This window comes from Equus przewalskii, unplaced genomic scaffold (assembly GCF_037783145.1).
Source record: "Equus przewalskii isolate Varuska unplaced genomic scaffold, EquPr2 ChrUn-7, whole genome shotgun sequence".
In the NCBI taxonomy this organism is placed as follows: Eukaryota; Metazoa; Chordata; class Mammalia; order Perissodactyla; family Equidae; genus Equus; species Equus przewalskii.
The window spans coordinates 719,556-742,847 of NW_027228755.1; the positions used below are offsets into that span (position 1 = coordinate 719,556).

Genomic DNA, 23,292 nt, shown 5'->3' on the forward strand with positions numbered 1-23,292 from the left:
TTTAAATAATGATAATGAGTAGTCTTGCCTTGTTTCTGACTTTAGTGGGATTACTTCTAATATTTCCCCATTAAATGAGATCCTGGCTTTAGAATTTAGGAAAATGTATTTTAACATGTTAAGGAAGTATCCATAAATTCCGATTTTCTCAAGAGACTATGAAGAATGAGTGTTGAATTTTATCAAGGGCTTCTTCAGCATCTGTGAAGGTATTCATATTTATCTTCTTGAACCTGCTAAGTGGTGAATTATATTAACATATTTTCCAGTATCAAACCATCCTCAAATTCTTGGTATAACCCCACTGGGTCATGGTGTATACAGAATATTAATTTAAATTGCCCACGCCTCTCCTGTGCCCCCACATGGGTTTCCTTGATGACTTTATTCTAAATTTAGACTTCATGTAAGACAATCATTCTTGTGTTAAAAAAGGTCTGCTCTGGTTACTCCGGAGTGAACTGTTTAATACAGGAGCCCATGAGAAAAAATAAAAGAGCAAATAGGGATCTTCTTGAGGATTGAGACATGTTACAGTTGTTGTCTTATGGGAATATCTTGCCTCTCCAATGAAAGAATTGAATACAAGTGGCTAAATCTATGCTCTATAATAAAATGTATATACAGTAACCCAAATATGCTTCTTAATTAGCAACTAAGAATATGATACAGTAGTTTCTGGTGCTTAATTTCAGTCCTTCCTTGCTAAGAAAATAGTGTTTCTCCCTAATCAATTTTGTCAGTAGAATGCTTTCTGTTTTGAACCTACCTGAATTCCACTTCCAAATTCTTCTGTGTATTTACATCACTCTTTTTTTTTAAAGAATGAAAGTTCAGCTGAGATATGTATTATTTTTAGCAGTTTTAAAAAATTGTATCATTAAAATAAATATATTTTATTAAAAAAATTTTAAACCTTTTTAGTGAGTTATGACTGACATACAAAAAGCTGTACATACTTAATGTATAAAATTTGATAAGTTTGGAGATAAGTATATACCTGTGAAACCATTCACATCAAGGCCATAGACTTACCCATCACCTGCAAAAATTTTCTTCTGCCCACTTTATTTATTTATTTAATTTTTCTTTTGTGGTAAGAAAACATAAGATTTACCCTCTTAGCAAAATTTTAAGTATACAATACAATATTGTTAACTATAGGTCCTATGTTGTATAGTAGATCTTATTCATCTTGGATAACTGAAACTTTGTGCACTTTAACTGCCGCCTCTCTATTTCCCCTTCCCAAACCCCTGGTAACCACTATTCTGCTTTTTGGTTCTATCAATTTAACTATTTTAGATTCCTCATAAAAGTGGGATATGCAGTATTTGTCCTCCTGTGTCTGGACTGTTTCACATAGTATAATGTTCTCCTCGCCCATCCGTGATGTTGCAAAGGGCAGAATTTCCTTCTTTTTTAAGGCTGAATAATATTCCATTGTATGTATATACCACATTTTCTTTATCCAGTCATCTGGCAATGGACACTTAGATTGTATCCCTTATCTTGGCTATTGCGAATAATGCTGCTATGAACATGGGAGTGCAGATATTTCTTCGAGATCCTAACTTCCTTATGTATATTTTCAGAAGTGAGATTGCTGCATTAAATGATAGTTCTATTTTTAATTTTTTGAGGAGCCTCCATACTGTTTTCCATAGTGGGCACACTATTTTGCATTCCCACCAACATTGTACAAAGGTTCCAATTTCTCTACATTTTCATCAACAATTTTTGTCTTTATTTTTTTGATGGTAGACATCCTGACAGGTGTGAAGTGATATCTCTTTGTGGTTTTGATTTGCATTTCCCTCATCTTTAGTGATGTTGATCATCTTTTTATATATTTCTTGGTCATTTATATGTCTTCTTTGGAGAAATATCTATTAAAGTTCTTAGCCCATGTTTTAATTGGGTTATTAGGGTTTATTTATTTATTTATTTTTTTATTGAGTTATTGATAGGTTACAATCTTGTGAAATTTCAATTGTACATTAATGTTTGTCAGTCATGTTGTAGGTGCACCACTTCACCCTTTGTGCCCACCCCCCACCCCACCTTTCCCTTGGTATCCACTAAACTGTTCTTGGTCCATAATTTTAAATTCCTCACATGAGTGGAGTCATACACAGATTATCTTTCTCTCGCTGGCTTATTTCACTTAACATAATTCTCTCAACGTCCATCCATGTTATTGCAAATGGAATGATTTTGTTCTGTTTTGCAGCTGAGTAAACTATTAAGTTGTAGGATTTCTTTATATATTTTAGAGATTAACTCCTTATCAAATATATGGTTTGCAAATATTTTCTCCTATTCCATAGGTTGCCTTTTCATTTTGTTGACTGATTTCTTTGTTGTACTGAGGAGTTTCAGTTTGATGCAGTCCCACTTGTTTATTTTTGTTTTTGTTGCTTATGCTTTTGGTGTTATATCCATGAAATCATTGCCAAGATCAATGTCATGAAGATTTTCCCCTATGTTTTCTTCTAGGAGTTTTACAGTTTTGGATCTTGTTCAAATCTTTCATCCATTTTGAGTTGATTTTTGTGCCTGGTTTAAGATAAGTGTCCAATTTCATTCTTTTACATGTGGATATCTAATTTTCCCAACACTATTTGTTGAAGACCCTAACCTTTTCCCATTGTGTATTCTTGGCACCCTTGTCAAGATCAGTTGACTGTATATGTATGGACTTATTTCTGGCCTCTCTATTCATTTCGATTGGTCTGTGTCTGTCTTCAAGCCAGTACTACACTGTTTTAATTACTGTAGTTTTATAATACATTTTGAAATTAGGAAGTGGAATGCCTCCAGTTTTATTCTTCTTTCTCAAAATCACTTTGGCAATTTGTGGTCTTTTATGGTTCCATATGAATTTTAGAATTGTTTTTTCTATTTCTGTAAAAAACGCCATTGGGATTTTAATAGAGGTTGCATTAAATATGTAGATTACTTTGGGTAATATGGACATTTAAACAATATTGCCTTCAAATTCATGAACATGGGATGTCTTTCCATTTGTTTGTGTCTTGTTTAATTTATTTCATCAACATTTTGTAGTTTCCAGTATACAAGTCTTTCATCTCCTTAGTTAAGTTTATTTCTAAGTATTTTATTCCTTTTGGTGCTATTATAAATTGGGTTGTTTTCCTAATTGCTTTTTCAGATAGTCTATTGTAAGAATGTAGAAACGTAACTGATTTTTGTATGTTGATTTTGTATACTTTAACCTTATGGAATTGGTTTATTAATTCTAACATCTGTGTTGGTCACTAATGTAACCCCAGTGTCCACAGTAGTGCCTAGTATGTAGTAAATGATAAGTAAATATTTGTGGAATTAATCTATCATTTCAGGTGTGTATAAGTCTATCTGTAAGATAAATTCCAAAAAGTGGAATTGTCGGGGTAAATATATATCCTAAAATTAATATTAGAATATCTTAATAGACAATACCATCCATGGAGCTGTTGTAATGTATGAAAAAACCTTTCCTCCATAACTTTAGCAAAAGATCGTGTTATCTTTGCAAAGCTGATAGTATTTCAGTGTAGGTTAATTTACATTTCTCTTAATATGAGTGAGGCTGAGTGTCACAGATATTTTTAGTTTTTAACTTATCTGTTACTATTTGTTGTGAATAGGATTATTACTCTCAATTCCCCATCCTCATCTGAATTAAAATTATACATGCGCGGCTTTTGCCTTGTGACTTTTTTAAAATTCCTATTCGACAGGGTAGTATATATTTTTCTATCAATTGGTGTGCTTGTCAGGTGGCTTATTTTGGTTAATGGAATTGGGATGGGAGTGACAGTGTGCCAGTTTCTGAATCAAAGCCTTAAGGGACATTGTATGTTTACACTGGCCTTTCATACCTCTGTGACCCCCCGTGAGAAGGGCATACCCCTGTATAGCTGCTGGTCCAAGGAGAACAAGGAAACATGCAGAGCGTGCCTGAATGCAGCCTACATCCTCAAGCTCAGTTCAGCTCATCCTGTAGGCAAACTCAGCAGACCCCCACACATATAAACAAGAAAACAAATGTTTGCGTTGAAAAACAACTCAGTTTGGTTCTCCTTGTTATGAAGCCAAAACTAACTAACAAAATATCCTCTACCCATTTTCAGATGGGGTCGTTGCTCTTTTTCCCATTGATTTCTAAGAACTTTTATAAATCAGGAAATTTAAGCTTGGTGATATAAATAAAATTCTTCTTTTTCCTATTTGTCATCCCTCTTTTTACTATGTGTATGGTGGTATTTGACCTGTAGAAATTTAAAAGAGTATGCTGTGGCTTTAGAGTATTGTATCTTAGCTAGAAATGCCTTTTTTACATATAGATTGTAAAAGAATGCTCTTAAAGTTTCTTTTAGCAATTTTATGATTTTACTTTTTATATTTAAATTTCTACATATATTTGGAATTTTTCTGGTGTAAGTTATAAGATTTGGACCCAATAGTATTCTTTCCAGGTCTACACTAGCGTCCCCAATCTGATTGAGTAATCCCTTTGCCCCGTTAATGTCTTTATCATATACTAGATTCATATGTATTTGATTTTTCAAAAATTTTCTAATTTGTGACATGTATACATACATCAGTACAATTCTGCTTTGATGATCAAGGATCTATAAGAGCTTTTTTAGGTTGAAGTCTTATTAGTGAACAGTAAAATGCACAGATTTCAAATGTTCAGTTTGATGTATTTTGACAATTATATCTACTCGTGTATCCACATAACCCCAATATATAGCATATTCATCACCTCAAGAAGGTCCCTTATAGCTCTTTCTCACCAGCATACATTCCTCACTCTGGAACAATCTCTTTCTGATTGTTACCACTATAACAGTTTTGCCTGATGTTGGATATCATATACACGAAATCATACAGAATGTTCTCTTTTCTTAAGGTTCATTTCATTTTGAGACTAATGCATGCTTTTGAATGTATTAGTAGTTTGAGTTTTTTAAATTTCTGAGTATTTCACCACTATATGAATATATTACAATTTATTAATTCATCCTCCTGTTGATGAACATTTGGATAGTTTCTAGTTTTTGGTTATGAATGGGTCATTATAAGCATTCTTATACAAGTCTTTTTGAGGACATATATTTTCACGAGATGTGGGATAAATATCTAGAAGAGGAATTGCTGAGTCTCAGGCTAGTGTGTGTTTAAATTTGGAAATTGCTAAATAGTCCTTCCAAGTGATCGTAACATTTTATACCATCAGTGGCAGTCTGTGAAAGTTCCAGTTGCTCCACATCCTCACCAATATTTAGTATTGTCCGTTTTTAAAATTACAACCATTCTGATGGGTGTTGTATATTCCATTGTAGTCCTGGTTCATATTTTCATGATGATTAATGATGTTAAGCACCTTTTCATATGCATATTGACCATTCGTATATCTTCTTTTGTGAAGTGCCTGCTCAAAGGTTTTGTCCAATTTTAATTGGATTGCTTATCTTTTACTATTTTGTAGAAATTCTTTGTATAGTCTAGTTACAAGTATTTTTTCCTATTCCAATTTGTCTGATTTTTTTCCTAATTGCGTCTTTTTACAAGAAAAAATAATACTTTTGATAAAGTTCAATTTATTAAATGTTTTTTAATAACTAGAACTTTCTCTGTCCTGAGAAATCTCTAAGCAGACCTTAGGTCATCACAATATTTTCCTGTGTTTTCTTCTAGAGGCTTTACAGAGCTGTGTTCTATTCTTAGGGCTGTGACATATCTCAATTTTCTGTTTATTTAGGGAGAGTAGACATCTTAACAGTGTTGAGTCTGCCTATCTATGGACATGGTATAACTCTCCATTTATTTATGTGTTTAATTTATCTCATGGGTGCTTTGTAGCTTTCAGTGTAGAGGTTTTGTACATATTTCATTAGACCATTTACTAGATATTTGATGTATTTTGATGCTACTATAAATGGTGTTGTTGTGAAACTTTATTTTCTATTTTCTGGTTCCTAGTATATTAAAAGGCAATTGACTTTGTATTTTGACCTTGAATCCTGTGGTCTTGTTAAATTATTAGTTCTAGTAGTTTTTTTTTTTTTCCTTTTGTAGATCATATAGGTTTTCTATGGACATAATCACATTATTTTCAAATAATAATAGTTTTTTCTTTATTTTTCCAATTTGTATGCCTTTTATCATTTTGTCTTGTCATATTGCACTGGCTAGAGCAGATGGCTCTAGGATACAGCTGATAATGGTAGACTTTGACTCTTCTTATCCTGGTGTACTAACTACATGCTCTTCATAGTTATCATCTATCAGTTTAAGGAAATTTTCTTTCACTTCTAGTTTACTGAGAGTTTTGGTTTTGTTTTTAATCATGAGTTGAGGTTGAATTGAGCTATTGTGGGGATTCTACTCTCTGGGCCTTATTCTCCCAGAGTTTGTAAGAGTAAAGAGTGCTTGAATTATGCTCCAGGATCCACATATGATTCATCCATGTGAGAGATCTGACTGGTGGAAAGAAGTAAACAGGCCTTAGCAGAGAGACACTTCAAGAGTTTTGCTTGTTCAATGCGCTGGTTGTATTATTTATCAATTTTAATTTTATTTATCTTTTTGAGGAAGATTAGCCCTGAGCTAACATCTGCTGCCAATCCTCCTCTTTTTGCTGAGGAAGACTGGCCCTGAGTTAATATCCATGCCTATCTTCCTCTACTTTATATGTGGGATGCCTACCACAGCATGACTTGCCAAGCGGTGCCATGTCCACACCCGGGATCCAAACCAGCGAACTGCAGGCCACCAAGAAGCAAAACGTGCACACTTAACCGTTATGCCACCAGGCCGGCCCCGTATTTATCAATTTTAAAATGAAAAAACTGAGTTCTAAAGAGACTAACTTGTTGAAGGTCACACAGTGGAGAAGTATGTCAATACAGTAGCTGTTAACATTTGATAAAATGTCCTTAGAGGAAACAGAGTAGAAGCAAGACTGTAATATACACAGAGAAGATAGTCAGAAGTGGACATTGGTAATCACTGGTCCACAAATCTACGCCAATGCTCTCTGATCCAGCACCCTCCTCTCTATATTAGAATCTGGCCATTACATTAGGCAGCTAATACAAAGCTGGAGAAAACCTGCTTATGGTTTTGTGGTGTATAAAAATGTCACCACAATGTGCTGGAAGGAATCAGGCAGGACCCAGGTCTCTAAGGGCAACTCTGCCCCACCTGCAGTGTGTGGCCTTTGCCAAGTCATTGCATCTCTGTGGCCTTCGGTTTCCATTTGAAGAGAAAGGGCCTGAACTAGAGATTGAGAGTCCTTAATGGATGGTTCACAGGCTAAGGTCCACCATCAGGTCCCCTTAAAGGAGTGAAAAATAGTCATGTATGAGCCATGAGGAGGAATCTCAAAATCTCCTCTATTCTTCCCCTGTTTCCTCTTCCCCCACCTGCAAAACATCAACAGCACTTTCTTTCCTTCAAGGATGAACCTAGTCCTTCATAGTGGGACAAAGCTCCTGGACCAGTGCTTTCTAAGTTTCCTTCCAGCTCCAATGTTCTGAATATGTGGAAAGATGTTCCCTTTGGCCCTGTTAAGAGTCTTGGAATTCTCCTAATTAAGGTCTGTTAGTCACTCTGCAGGTTTGCTTATCTCAGGGTAATAAAATTATGCACATAATGGGGATATTGTGAGGTTCACATGAGAACCATGTAGAGCTCTTAGAACAATGTCTGGCATCTGTTAAGGTTCTGCAAATACGAGCTATTTCCATTACTGTTTCTTTCACTGTGACAGAAATATATTGACCAGAGTTGTTCAAGATTTAGCACAACTGCAGGGGTAGGGATCCAGAAGGAAGTCTACTGGAGTGGGTGGGGACCTGGTCAGTTCTTAGGAAGATTCTTCTGGATCTCAGCCTTCACAGCTGGGTCCTGCCCTGGGTGTGGCTCTTACATTGGTGTGCCTCAGTCTGAGTGAGACTCAGGCCTTGAATGGACTTTAGTAGCTCAGTGGTTAATATCAGGGCCTCCAAGATCGGACAGAACTTGGTCAGATCTGAAGTCCACATTGCTTGCTGAATTACCTCAGCGCAGGCAGCATAGAGATTTTGCAGTGTTTTCCATACCAATGAGGCAAAAGGACTACCCTATTGCTAATGGTAGCCACAGAAACATTCTCATTACCTCCCTTCTATCTACAATTCAAATCATGCCCTAATGGGGTGAAAACGTTTAAAATTTCTTCAAGCAGAAATTTCTTCCAAGACCTCCCTAGTAGTCAGTTGCTTTGTTTAATTGCAAGCACACGTAAATCTTGTTGCTATTCTCACTTACCTAATAGAGAAGACAGTGTTCACTGCTTGCTGCTCTCACCGAAACCACACTGACTTTCAGATCAGACATCTGTGGGCCTGCAAAGATAGTGTATCTCCTGGGAGTGAATCAGGCTCATGCCTTTTTTTCCATAAAGAAGTGATGTACAGGGTCCCAACTGCCTGCTCCAATCTGGAGAAAAACGCGTACATTCAGACAATTTTGTCTCCAGGGCCCCAGTGTGAGGAGTTGAGTTATGTCTCCCCAAAAAGATATGTTGAAGTTCTAACCCACAAGTACTTGTGATTGTGACCTTAGTTTGAAATAGGGTCTTTGCAGATGTAGTCAAGTTAAGATGAGGTCGTTAGAGGGGACTCTAATTCAACATGACTGGTGTCCTTATAAAAAGGGGAAATTTGGACACAGGCAGGGAGAATGCCATGTGAACATGGAGGCAGAGATTGGAGTGAGGTATCTACAAGCCAAAGAATACCAAGGCAATAAATTTCTGTTCTTTTAAGCCACTTTTTTAGTGGTACGTTCTCATGACAGCCTTTGCAAATTAATACACCCACCGTCCTTAGGACCTCTTGTGTGACTCAAAGCCTCAGACAGGAATGGAAACTGAAACTCGTTTACCCTGAAACCAAAAAATAGCTTAAAGTGTTCGCTCTCCCAGGGCCACTTGCTGTCTTCTGAGGATTATGTCTTTAAGCTAAAGGAGTCAGTGGAGCGGTGAACACGGTGCCTGGTTCAGAGTCAACAGACCTCTCTTGGCTGCTCAGTTTTTCCACCTGTCCATTTCATATAACCTCAAAGACACCTTATTCTTTTGAGTCCACAAATGGAACCCTAACAGTGGAATTTCAGATTTTACCTTGGCGGAGAGAGTGAATTTGCTATAACTGGGCCCTTTTGGCTCTTGTGAAATTGATTCAGTTGATTATCTGTAACCATTCTCTCTGTTGCTTTCCAACTCTAGCCCTCATTGTCTCTCTCCAGACTCTTATAATATTCCCTAAGGATATTACTCCTCTGGGCCTACCTCTCAAGCCAGCCAGAGTTATCTTCTGGCTTTATTCACATCTCTTCCCTCTTTAAACTTTTCCATTATTCCCAAATGATGACAAATCAATGACCAGACTCCTTACCCAAGGACTCAAGCGGGCTTACACTCTCAGTTTTCTGTGTTTCTCCATGCACCTATCCTATCGCATTCTTTTTTTTGAGGAAGATTAGCCCTCAGCTAACATCTGCTGCCAATCCTCCTCTTTTTGCTGAGGAAGACTGGCCCTGAGCTAACATCCATGCCCATCTTCCTCTACTTTATATGTGGGACACCTGCCACAGCATGGCTTGCCAAACGGTGCCATGTCTGAACCTGGTATCCAAATCAGGGAACCCTGGGCCAGTGAAGCAGAACATGAGAACTTAACTGCTGCGCCACTGGGCCAGCCCCCTATCACATTCTTTGACACACCCTCACCTGGAGTCACGTGGCTTACCTCCTCATTCCTAAACATACTTAGGCTTCTGCCCTTGCATAATATTGGATTAATATGGAGCACCCTGCCCTTTTGTTCTCTTATTGCTATTTTACTTATCCCTCAAGGACAACCTCCTGATCAGACTTAATCTTTTTCTGTTCTTCTTGCATACGTTTTAATCTGTGTTCCAACCTTTCTTTTATTATAATCTATAATTTATGTATGAGTCTTACCCAGTAAGCCATAACCTCCCTGAGGGAAGATACTGCATTATATTTGTCTTTGTTCCTTCATGTTACCTGCTGTAGTGCCTGGTACATAATATAGTTAAATTACTCTTTGCTGATGTGCACTGAATTTGCCAAATGGAATCATGTAGCGAGGTGAAATGTTCTCATTGACCCTAAAAACTGTCTTTTACTTTATTTCATATTCAGCTGCAATTTGTCAACAAATAAGTAGAAATAAACACAGCTGAGTCATAAAGTTACAAATGTCACAGATGTACAGGTCTCATTATTTTTGTACCTAACCTGTACTTCTTGCTTTCTCCCTGAAATTGTAAATGGCAATCCCTCCCCATCTTCTCTTTATCATGAGTCTGTGCTCACCAAGCTTCATTGTGACTATGTTGTTAGATACCATCAAAGCCTGTAGCAGGAAAGCTGTGAAAAGGAATATGGTCAGTGTGCTTGTTTTGGGGAGAACCTAGAAAGATGTATTTTATGGAGACTGCACTTGATACAAAGCTAGTCCTGGGGATCAGGGGAAAGAACTCAAAGAACTTTGGAGCCTGAGGGACGTGAAGAAGGAAGGATGCATGGAGTCATTTTGGAGTTGGAAGGGCCCTAGATCTGCTGGTAGATGAGCTCATATAAGCACCCTTAATGCACATCTCTCTCTACTCTGAAACCTCAGGAAGGTCCAGGAAGACCAACGGATCCTGCATGTTAAGGTTCCAGGTATCACAGCCTATGCACTAAACAGATAATGGTGAAAAATGGTGTGGCTATAGTATAGTCCTATCCCAGGACCTGCAGAAAAACATGGGTCTGGATAGGCAACCCTCAGTCTCTGTGCTGGCCAAGGTGATTCAGTGTTAGAGAGTGTGAAGAAGGAGCAGACAACTCAGGACCATTGCTGACCTGAGCTGAAGGACAGTCATGGGCCAAAAAGCAATGATGCTTAAAACTTCTCATCATGTAACCCTCTGAGAAGTTCTTCAATCTCAGTGCAGTTCCTTTGGCTCCCTGCTCTGTTTTCTCCACCCTTATGAAACAAAAGCATATGGTTTGTTTATCCTGTAAACACAAAATAAATGAATTTTCTCACATGTTCCAGGTCCCTATCCCTTCCTACCTCAGAACTCTGACCTATCTCATCTGTAAGACACAAGGAAGAGGCATTATGGGGAAGATGTTCGCCTTTCCACCCCTCAGATCCCCCTTACTTCCACCCAACCTCAGGCCTGGGTCAGGCTCCAAGTCTGCGGACTGTATATCTTTCTTAGTAGACTCCCAACTGGGTCCTGATCCAGGACAGATTCCTGACTCTCATAGTCACATTCAGGGGGATAACTGTCTGGCCAGATTCTCCATGTCCTTGCCATATCCCTCACAGCAACCTTAAGGCAGCAGGTACAGAGGAGGCTTCTAGATAAATGGGTCTAAGCAGTGCATGCCAGAGACCCAGGAGTTCCAGGGCTCCAGCAGGTGCACAGAGTGATGAAAAGACCTGTGCCCTGGCAGTGTCTGGAATTTGGATGAAAAGGTTGCGAAGTATGAAAAAAAATCATACTTCACTTCCTTCCTGCCGATGATTTAAAGCAAATTGTACATATCATAGAGACGAGCAGTAGGTACCAGCAAAATACCCCAGAAGGACTATACAGAATTGGCGACAGGGATAAGACCAGGCCACTCAAAGAGGGGACCGGAGAGGAAACTCACTGCCCATAGGCCCCTCCCTTTGTCACCTCCAGGAGAATGAGCTCCCCCAACGTCTCCTACCACCCGCATCTCCCTCCTCTGCTTTCCCATGCCTGCCTCATCTACTCCCACCTACCGTCTTTGAAAGGAAAACAAAGAGCATTCCTTTGTGAAAGGGGATAAAACAGCCCTTTAGGGAGTTTAAATTTTTAATTCACTGAATATGTATGCAAAAGAGGTTGAATTAGGAGAAAAGGGACTGTTTAAAATCAGACAAGTCTGAGGTATATTTAGTTAGCAGTTTTAAATTTTCTTATAACATCAGCCAGGGTGAGAACTCAAAATCAAGATGTGATTGGTAATAGATAAAAAGCAAAGTTTAAATTCTTTGCACACCTGAGTCGTGGTATGAAAGTTTTATTCGATCTTTCACATGTGTCTCATATTAAGACTCAATGTATTGTGCCAAATATCAGACCATATGTGTTTGCAGAACAAACGTTTATTAGCCTAAATCAGTGTTTTTATTTTGAATAGGGGTCACAGTATGACTTTCCTGCACTTTGTGTCCTGTCCTTTCCTCCTGTGACCTGGATGGTGGCCATGTCTGCAGCATCCTTCATTCTCCCAAAGCCCGATTTTACAATACTCATCTCTTCTTCTCATTTCCAAAGTAAACCTCCTCTACACAAAGCATTATTGAATATAATGTTATTGAATTTATTCAAGTTCAGTTTGTTAAATTACTTGGCATGGTGCAAATGGAAAGTAATTTTATTATTTCCCCCTTTGTTGAGTCTATTTGTTTTCCTTTACTTTGTTGAGTCTTTTTATTTTTCACCACTAAATGAAATCTCAATCACTTGCAAGTATCAATAAGTAGTCCTCTCTCCAGATAGTAAAAAAAAGAAAGAAAAGAGAACGAAAGAATAAATCTCGTCCATTTTAAAACTTGCCCTTCTCATCTGACAGCTTCTTCCTCATCCTTCTCTCAGCTCAGGGCTGCCTCCTACTTGGAAGTCTGCATGGAGGAAATAGGATTGTGGCCCATTTCTTTACTCTTTTTTTGCGTTACTTCCTTCTCGACTCATTAGCTGCTATTTTGGATCATTTCCTCAAGAAGAGGGGAGGAGCAGGATGGGAGTGTTAATAAAATAGGGCAAAGTCTCCTGTGAGGAGGGGTCGATAATAATGGGGCTGGTGCCCCTTGGATGAGGCCCGTGTCCACCAGCTGCCTCTTTCTCTTTAGTAGGATTTTTGTGGCTTCTTCAGATCTTCCTCCACATGAGCATCCACCTGCAGTTTCCTGATGTGATGATGCTTCCTCCACGGACTACTTATAATTCCCCCACAGCTCCTGGGCCTTTCTCACATATTTCCTCTGTAGTCTCCTTACTCTCCCATGCATCTTATGGTGGGGTCTGCTTCAAGATGATCCATTCTGGTCTACATTAAACCCTGGAAAGCACACCTTTCCCAGCTGAAATTTGAATGCACCAGTTATTCCCGACAAAACTCCAGACAGCTGCTCACCTTTAGATATTTACATAAGTGAGCCAGGTGCTGGTCCACTGCCCTCCAAACTGCAGTGGATATGTGTAAAATTTTCTGATGGATTTGCTGAACTTTTCTTTTGCTTTGTTTTGGAGCGAGTGGAAAAAAGTACACAGTATGCTGAATTTCTTTTTCTTTTGGTGAATAAGATTGACACTGAGCTAACATCTGTTGCCAATCTTCATCTTTTTGTTTGAGGAAGATTGTTTCTGAGCTAACATCTGTGCCAATCCTACTCTATTTTGTACGTGAGATGCTGCCACAGCATGGCTTGATGAGTAATGTGTAGGTCCATGCCCAGGATATGAACCCATGAACCCCGGGCTGCTGAAACAGAGGGCATGAACTTAACCACTATGTTACTAGGCTGGCCCTTGAAAAACATTTTTAAATAAATTCCTTGTTACTTAGTGAATTCTTAGCATTGTCTTGTAAAGCCCAGATATGCAAGGTGGACTAAAGATATCAGTAACCAATTTCACAATCTTCTTTTTTTCAACTTTATTGAGGTAAAATTGGTAAATAAAATTGTAATACATTTAAAGTTACAATATGATGATTTGAAATATGTATAAATTGTGAAAGGACTCCCACAATTGAGTTAATTAACATATCCATCACTTCACATATTTACCTTTCTTTTTTTGGTGAGAATGCTTAAGGTTTACTGATATTGAACCTGAAGTGAGCGAGCTCACCCGTTGCACAGCAAGCCAATCTCTGACACCGGGTGTGGAGGAAGAAAATAGGATTTTTTTATTGCAAAGAGCTGAGCAAGGAGAATGGGTAGGTAATGCTGTAATCCCACACTCCCCAAAAAGCTACAAGTAGGGGTTCTTATTTGGGGTTTTAGGCAGAGGAGGGGATGTGTAGCCTTTTTGGCTGGTGTTTTCCCATCAGCTTGTGTTTGGCCTTGTGAGGCTGTTTGTAGGAATGAAGAGATGAGGGATGCCACAGGTGGGTCTTCTTGGTTGTCTCTTTCCATGGTGGATCATGGATCTGGCACCAGGAAGCCGAGGAGTTGGGGCCTGGGATGTTTTAGTTTTTTTATATTCTCTGGACGTCAGCGTCCCTGCAATAAGCTTCAAGGACCTGTGATTAGCCAAACACCAGTGAGCCCAGTGTGAGGCCACCTGGGCTTTAACAATTTGTAACTTCTATTTGGTTGTAAAGCTCAGGGTGTCAAAGGTTGAAGAAACAGATATTTACATATGAATGTAAGTAAAGAAGCAGAGAAAGGGGGTGAGTGCTTTTAGTTTTAACCCCATATATGCTGGTTTTGATGTAGGGGAACTTATATCACAGCTGTATCATTATTGCCTTAGCAAATTTCAATTATACAATAGAGTACTACCAACTATAGTCATAGTGTTATACATTAGATCCTTGTACCTTATTCATCTTATAACTGAAAATTTGTACCCTTGAAATCTCAATCACTTGCAAGTATCAATAAGTAGTCCTCTCTCCAGAAGGTCCATGCCCGGGATATGAACCCATGAACCATGTACCAACTTCTTCCCATTTCCACCACTCTTCAGCCTCTAGCAACTGCCATTCTATTCTCTGTTTCTATGAGTTCAATTTTTTTTATTTTTTAGGTTCCATATATAAGTGATACCATGAAATATTTGTCTTTCTCTGTCTGGCTTATTTATTTGTTTTTTTCCAAGGCATATTTTATTTTATTTTGTTGTGGTAACATTGGTTTATAACATTGTATAAATTTCAGGTGTACATCATATTTTGATTTCTGTGTAGATTACATCATGCTCACCACCCAAAGACTAATTACAATCCATCACCATGTCTGGCTTATTTCACTTAGCATAATGCCCTCCAGGTTTATCTGTGCTGTCACAGATGGCAGGATTTGCTTCTTTTTTAAAGGCTGAATAACATTCTATTGTGTATATGTGTATATATATCATATTTTCTTTATCCATTCATCCATCAATGGACACTTAGTTTGTTTCCATACCTTGGTTATTGTGAATAATACTGTAATGAAAATGAGAGGACAGAAATCTCTTTGAGATACTGATTTCATTTCTCTTGCTATATACCTAGAAGTAGGATTTCTGGATCACATGGTAATTCTATTTTTAATGTCTTGAGGAACCTCCATACTGTTCATCATAGTGGCTATATCAATTTAGATTCCCACCAACAGTGCACAAGTGTTCTCTTTTCTCCACATCTTCACCAGTAATCTCACCAAAAAATCTCTTGTCTTTTTGATAACAGACATTCTAACAGTTGTGAGGTGCTCTCTCATTGTGGTTTTGATTTGCATTTCCCTGATGATTAGCGATGTTGAGTATCTTTTCATGTACCTGTTTGCCATTTGTATGTCCTCTTTGGAAAAACGTCTTTTCAGATCATTTGCCCATTTTTAATTGGGTTGTTTTTTTGCTATTGAGTTGTGTGTGTTCCTCACATATTTTCGATATTAACTTCTTACTAGATATGTATTTTGCAAATATTTTCTTCCTTTCCACAGGTTGGCTTTTCATTTTGTTGATGGCTTCATTTGCTTTGCAGAAGTTTTTAGTTTGATGTGTCCCACTTCTTTATTTTTGCTTTTGTTGCCTTTGCTTCTGGTGTCAAATCCAAGAAGTCACTGCCAAGACCAATATCAAGAAGGTTTCCCTTATGTTTTCTTCTAGTTTCATGTTTCCAGGTCTTGTGTTTAAGTCTCTCATCATGTTGAGTTTATTTTTGTGTATGGTGTAAGATAGGAGTCGTGTTTCATTCTTTTGCATGTTGCTGTTCAGTTTTCCCAACACCATTTGTTGAATACACTATCCTTTTCCTGTTGTGTATTCTTGGTGACTTTGATGAAAATTAATTGACAATATATGGATTGGTTTACTTCTTGGCTCTCTATTCTGTTCCATTGATCTTTGTGTCTGTTTTATGCCAGTACCATACTATTTTGATTACTATAGCTTTATAGTATAGTTTGAAATCAGGAAGTGTGATGCCTCCAGCTTTATTATTCTTTCTCAAGATTTCTTTTGATATTTTGGGTCTTTTATGGTTCCATACAAATTTTAGGATTTTTTTTCTATTTCTGTGAAAAATGCTGGGGAATTTTGATAGTGATTGCATTAAATCTGTAGATTGCTTTGGGTAGTATGGACATTTTAACAATATTAATTCTTTCAATCAGTGGACATGGAATATCCTTCCATTTACTTGTCTTCTTCAACTTCTTTCATCAATATTTTATAGTTTTTAGTGCACAGATCTTTCATCAACTTAGTCAAATTTATTTCTAAGTATTTTATTATTTTTGATGCTATTGTAAATGGGATTGTCTTATTAATTTCTCTTTCCAATAGTTCATTTTTTGTGTGTGTATAGAAACACAACTAATTTTTGTATGTTGATTTTGTACCCTTCAAACTTGCTGAATTGTTTATTAGTTCTAACAGTTTTTTTTGGTGGAGTCTAAAATTTTCTATACGTAAGATTACGTCCTCTGCAAATAGAGGCAATTTCATTTTTCCTTTCCAAGTTAGATGCATTTTATTTCTTTTTCTTGCCTAATTGCTCTGGCCAGACATCCAGTACTATGTTCAACAAGAGTAGTAAGACTGGGCATCCTTGTCTTGTTCCTAATCTTAGAGGAAAAGTTTTCAGTTTTTCACCATTGAGTATGCTGTTAGCTATGAGCTTGTCATATATATGTGGCCTTTATTATGTTGATGTACTTCCATCTACATCTAGTTTGTTGTCAGTTTTTAACATGAAAGGATGTCCAATTTTATCAAATAATTTTTCTGCATCTATTGAAATGATCATATGAATTTTAATCTTCATTTTGTTAAGAAGGGTATCACATTTATTGATTTGTGTATGTTGTGCTATCCTTGCATCCCATGGATAAATCTCACTTGATTACAGTGTATGATCCTTAATGTGCTGTTGAATTCAGTTTGCTAATATCTTTTTGAGAATTTTTCCATTTATGTTCATTAGGAACTGTAATTTCTTTACTTTTAGTGTTCTTGTCAGTGTTTAGTTTCAGGGTAATGCTGGTCTTATAAAATGAATTTGGAAGTATTTCCTCCTCTTCAATTTTTTGGAAGAGTTTGAAGAGGATTGGTATTAATTCTTCTTCAAATATTTGGTAGAATTTTCCAATGAAACTATCTGGTCCTGGACTTTTCTTTGTTGGGAGGTTTTAGATTACTGATTCAATCTCTTCCAGTGTTACTGGTCTCTTCAGGTTTTCTGTTTCTTCATAATTCAGTCCTTGTAGGTTGTATGCTTTAGGAATTTATTCATTTCTTCTAGTTTTTCTAATTTGTTGGCATATAATTGTTCATTCTAGTTTCTTATGATCCTTAGTATTTCTGTTATCACTTTTAGCATCTCCTCCTTCATTTTGATTTTCTTTATTTGAATCTTCTCTTTCTTCTTAGTCCAGCTAAAATTTTGTCAATTTTGTTTATCTTTTCACAAAACTAGCTTTTAGTTTCATTGAACTTTTCTATTACCGTTCTAATTTCTCCGCTGATCTTTGTTATTTCTTGCCTTCTACTGACTTTGGGCTCAGATTTTCCTTTTTCTAGTTCCTTGAGGTGTAAAAGTTAGGTTGTTTATTTGAGATCTTTCTTTTTTCTTGATTCAGGCATTTATCACTATAAACTTCCCTCTTGCAACTGCTTTTTACCTGAGTCTGGGGTGGGGGAGATAGCTGTGAAAAGTTTTTTCGTACCCACTTAACAACTAGTATTTTGTTTGTTATCATCCTACGGGTCTCATGAATGCAGTCCCCACCGGATCTCAGAGTTAGGTGATTAGGGGACCATCATTTGGGTGGAAGCCTTAAAATTTGGAGTGTTAGATGTTTGATCTAAACCTGTCACCCCTCAGGGGGAAGGTGGGAGTTGGAGGTTCCTTCCTGATTATAAGGTGCTGTGTCAGGGACTTTTGGGAGGAGGGTATCTTAGCCTTTCCTACCTGTTTCAATGTGGCTATTTTCTTAGTTGTACAATTTGTAGAAGTCACTCAAGTAGTTTCTGGATTTTTCTCAGAGGGAATTGACCTGTGTAGTTTGGTGCATCCATCGGGTTGGGAAATTCAGGAGCCTCCCATGTTGCCATCTTGGTGAAGTCCAAAAAGATTTTATCTCAAGTTGGCTGGCAGCACATCAGATTTGATTATAAACTTTAGTTCCTTGGTTGCACAATCTTTGAACATGTCCTGTACACATGATCTAGCACTCATTTTTCCACACATTAGGTCCCCTGCCAAAACTGCAATGAAATGAAAAATCACATTTATGAGCAAAAGAGATGCTACTAATGATTTTATAGGGGAGATTTGATAGAATTTAGAAAACTCACATTACTCCCTCACCACCAAGGTAAAACCAAATAAATTCTCATTAAACATTTTGAGTCTTCCTAAGGTATCTTTTCTTAGTCTCATAGAAATTAACTCTTGATTCTACCCCTGCAAGATATAAGATATCTGTGTCTATGTCTATGTTTATATCTGAATCTATATCTGTGTTACTATACATCTATGTAGAATTTTCTCTCATATTTCCGTTTTCGTAGAAGTTCTTTTACCCAACTTAAATATTCACAACTTATTGATATTTTCAAGTTGTCAAAAGTTAATATTAAAATATAAATATTTAAAATATTAATTAAAGCAATTATAATTGACATTATTTATAATGCTTATTTATTTATATTATTATAAATAGTTATTAATTAGGCAAAATATTAATATTAACTAAATATAAAGGATGGATACTCTAATAGCTATAAGAATAAAATAGAAGTAATTAATTTAAAATGTCATTCTAAAAGTGTTGCACTTATACTGTGATGTTCAAAATACACTGTCTTTTAATATGGCACTTTTGTCTTGGTCTCTTGGTCACAGAGATTAAGGAAAATCATCATCTCCTTGGTGAGGAAGGATTGGAATTTGACAGTACAATAGCCCCATGGCTAAGTAGGAAGTACACAGGAGTAAATTGTGCATGTGACTCATTACAGAACTTTTATTTCAGCTTTAGGACAATGTATTCTGTGATGAGGCGGCATAGTGCAGTGATGGCCAGTAAGCCCTGGGACGCTTCCCAATCTGGGACCAACGCCTCAGACAGCTCCTCTTGCTCCCTTCCTCTGGACCCTGTACTGAACCATTTATTCTTATGTTACCAGAATTAGGGCTTTCCCACAGGGAATGTCTTTCATATGACCTAAGTTTAGGATCAGGGATGTCCAGGGAACTAGCTTTAGGGCACAGAAGAACTAATTAAGCCTAATTAGCATTAGGAAGTAAGCTGGCTTCCTCTGCTTAGTGCTTATCTAAGGAGTCACTCTATAAACTACTTGCTTTGCTGTCACTTTTGATTTCCCATTTAAAAGAGGAACATGAAAGCAGACTAAGCAAGACTGAATTAGTTAAACATGTATTTAATAAAAGGCAGAAGTGAAAACTGATCATTCTGGCAAAAAAGGTATAAATTCTGTTCAATAAAAGTATGCCAAAGGGTCAAAGTATCTTACTCAAGGTCAAATGGCTATTAAGTGACTGAGTTGGAACTGTAACCAGGTCTGCCTGCCTCCAAAGCACATGTTCTTAGCCTCTGCACTGTAATGCCTCTTTGTAAGGATGGTTCCAGAGAAGTCAAGAAAAACACAGGTGGAAGTTACAGGGCAAAGCACAGCAGGGATGGAGTTTTACTGGACAGCCAGAGCCTGTTTTACTGCCAGCAGGACATGGACAGCCAGGCAGGATGCAGATAGGGCAACCAGGCTTATAGGATTCCCTCCCTGTGGACTCCACTCTTTTGGCTGCTATCACCAGTCCTCCTTTCTCCTGGATTTCTCATTTATGGTGCCTGAAGAATGAGAGGCTATTACAGCTTTGTCATGTGCTGAGGGAGGCCACAGTCCAGGTATCTTTCCTGTCCCTTAGCATCCACAAGGGCCCCAGACTGACAGGTCTTCTTCTAGTATTTTAACAAGTGTTTAGGATCTTTTGCTTGACCATGTTTAGAATGTTTTTGCAATTTTGAGACTTGGTAACAAAAAAATTAATAATAATCAACCAACTATAAATAATGGAATATCTATTAACAGGCCATATGACTAAACACCTATAGTTATAGGTCATGATCTCTGGGACAACCTATTTTGTCTTCAGATTTTTCTCATGGTGAGTCGAAAATATAATTTCCTGTAGTATCCATATGGAGATCTTGTTTTCTCCTCAAGAATTCCATGAAATGGTTTTATTCTAAATTCCAAAAGATTGTGCTTATGCTCCCTCAACCTTTAGTGTTGGATGTATTCCTTATTTTGAGCAACTTCTCAATCCTGGATGCTTGAGGTGGAGAGGAAGATAAACAAATGAGAGCAACAGAAGGGAATCAATGATGTTATTTACAGGTGTTTACAGATGTACACAGGAAAGAGCAGCCAAACTCACCAGAATCTTGTTTTAGACCAATTATTATAGAAAGGCAGCCCAAGAGAGCCCTAGTCATTCTGGCAACCATCTCAGAATGTCAGTCCTTACCTTCTCCCACCCAGGAAGCACACTTGAGTGACTCTTACCTGTGGGCTCAAGCCTACCCAGTTTCAAAGCCAATTCTATGTAAGACATGTACACATCAAAAATCTTGTCCCACTAAGCGTGAATGAAATGAGTCTTCCTGGAAAAAATAATCTATCTTATTATTACAATGGTGGACCCCTGATTGACTTGATATCCTGTTAGCTATTCAGATCTTCCTTTGATTTTTGCAAACCCTAAATAGACAGAATATATATTTCCTAATAGTTTTTCCTCTTGGAGACCCTATGACTTCTATCCCCCAGCTCATACAAGACAATCTGGACATAATGGACAAGAGATGGTGTTCTGATGGTTGAAAGTCTTGGTGACGCTCTTTGGCTGCCAATATAATCATTCATTCACTCACAGGGTTAGCAATCATTTATTGTATGCTGAGTACTGGGTATAACTCAGAGGGAACAACTCAGATGTTTTCCTACTCTCACAGAGACCACCAATAATTGACATACTCAGTTATTTGTCAGTTGGGTTTCACCTTGATGCAAAACCAGCAGAACATGTTGCTCATCCTTCATTAGAGCACCCCACTTCTGTGCTCTTATATGTGTTAAATATTGATGTCCTCCAGACAATTATCTATTTCCACACAGCTTTGGACTTCCCCATCCCCTGCATCCATCTCCCTTATCTGGATAAGCCTCTTACTGATAACCTCTTCTCAAGTCCCTAAACCCTTAGATTCTGAAACTTGCACCTTCACTTTCTTTCAGTCCCCTGACTTGGGACTTATCATTGCTCAGACCTGCTTTTCCTCTAAACCTGTAAACACTCCTCTCCAAATCTCTGAACAACTTACCACCCCTTGAACTGTCTAACACTTTTCTTTCCCCAGTCCTTCCTCAGTGAAATCCCCTTTCTTGCAATGTATTTCTGTTCTCATTTTTTATCAGCCCATTTCCTGATCTTCTCTGTCTTGTAGGTCACTTGAGTTGCTCTCTCAGCTTGAACTCCCAGCTTTATCAACCTTCCAACATACTTTCCCTACAAGTGTCCAACTCTGAATCAATCAGGCTGATAATCTCACACACAACCCTTGGACTGTAGCTTGAGGGGACTTCACAACTGGGCACACTAATGTCACTTACAAATGCAGGTTTTTAACTCAATGCCGAAAAATAGTCATATCACTTGTCTTTATCCAGGTCCCTTTTCCTCTTAGTAATTATTTCAGACCTTTACCACTTTTCAGAAGCTTCCCATCCAATACAGTCTTCCTGACTCCTGTTAACTCACTTATCTGCCACTTCACCCCCAAACACTGAGACTATGAGGTATAGTGTTCTACTTTCCACTTATCATTGCTGACATTTATCTTTATTTACCTTCTATGAAATTTTTCCCTTCCAGAAATCTGGGGATCATCTTAAACCCCTAATTATCCCTTATGTTCACATCCAAATAGCAAAGTCTTTTTATAGATTCTACAGCTAATTCTCTCTCATACTCATTTCCTCCCCTCAAAACCCCTCACCACCTTGTCGGTTCAGACCCTCTTTGCTCTCTCTGGACCGGTGCAGTGGTCTCTCATGAGTCCCCCTGGTTTCAGACTTCCCCCATTCCTATTCCTTCTGCATGCTGCAGTCAGAACACATACTCTAAAATTCATAACATCTTACAGTGGCTTCTTTTGCGCTTGGGATAATGCCCTTCTGACTGAAAAACCCTCCATTTCCTTTCTTCATGTTCTTGACTCTGTTAATAAAATACTATATTGAGGACAAACCTTTCATCTTTATTTTTTCTCTCCTTTTCTTTCAGTTGATTTTCCACATGAGAGGAGGAGAAATACATCTGAATCTTGAATCTGGGTCAATTTATCTGCCCACAGACCACATGAAGTCTTTTCTCCTCCAAGTAAACTCAGCAGGGCAGGTCTGGCTCCTGAAGGCTGAAGGTAAATGCATAGGTTTTTGGATTCCAGTTGCAATCTAACGTAGCCTCATTAACAGTAAAGCTGATGTTTTGGGCCTTTTCTGCTTGTGGTGTCTGTTAGTGCATCATTTCAGAAGCTGGAGAGGGAAGGATGTGAGTAATTCACATTTACCAACCCATTTATATAGACCCTCAATGATCTGGATTGTGTTGATGCCTTCATATCATCCAGCATCTGGACCCTTCAACAAGAATGCCTCCTGACACCTCACCAACAAGCAGGCTGTGATCCAGCCATTCCAAACTACCTGTTGCTTCTTAAATGGAGAATGCTGTTTCATTTGTCTGCATGTGCATAGGAAACCCTTTTCCCATTCTAATTCTTCATTCTACTCATCCTTTAAGTCCTGCTTAGATGTCATCATCTCTGTGAAGTCTCTGATTAGCCCCAAGTAGAGGTGACCATTTCCTCCATTGGGTTCCCAAAGTTTCTTATACTTTCTTCCCCGGCAGTTGTTTTCACAAGC

General features: G+C 37.9%; 1 protein-coding gene across 1 annotated transcript in view; it reads right to left on the minus strand.

The window, feature by feature from the left end:
* The window catches only part of LOC103541334 (T-cell surface glycoprotein CD1a-like), a 546,159-nt gene that overhangs the window by 342,181 nt on the left and 180,686 nt on the right, over window positions 1-23,292 (minus strand). The gene's annotated exons all lie outside the window — the stretch shown is intronic.